Below are 492 nucleotides of genomic sequence, written 5' to 3'. Positions count from 1 at the left end.
TTCGAGATGGCTAAAGTCCTGCATCTCCTGGCTGGAATGTGGCACCCCTGTATCCATTGGGGGATCCCTGTATCCCTAATGGGGGCGTCTCCCTGTCCCCAGCTCCCCTCTAGGAAGGGGGTCTCTGCATCTCCTCAGGGTGAGGTCCCTGCATTTCCTGATGGAAGGAGGGCCCTGTATCTCCTGGCTGAGGTTTCCCTCTGGTCCCTGATGCTGGGTCCCTGCACCCACCCAGGAAGGGGTTCCCCATATCCCCTGATGGGGGTCCCTCCATCTCCTGCTATAGGGGAGTCCCTGCACTCTCCAAGGCAGGGGGTCCCGGTATCCCCTGATCCAGGTCCCCGCCCTTCCCTAGGAAGGGGGTCCCGGTGCCCATGGTCCCGGCATGCCCGGCTCTCCTCTGGCACCGCGCATATTCCCGGGACCGGGAACCGGGATGAGAGAGAAAAGGGTTGGGGGGGGCACACGCAAGACCAGGGCGAATGCAGTGAG

This window comes from Corvus brachyrhynchos, unplaced genomic scaffold (genome assembly GCF_000691975.1).
Source record: "Corvus brachyrhynchos isolate BGI_N302 unplaced genomic scaffold, ASM69197v1 scaffold607, whole genome shotgun sequence".
In the NCBI taxonomy this organism is placed as follows: Eukaryota; Metazoa; Chordata; class Aves; order Passeriformes; family Corvidae; genus Corvus; species Corvus brachyrhynchos.
The sequence above is the reverse complement of the archived record's forward strand: the minus strand, read 5'-3'. Positions refer to the sequence as shown.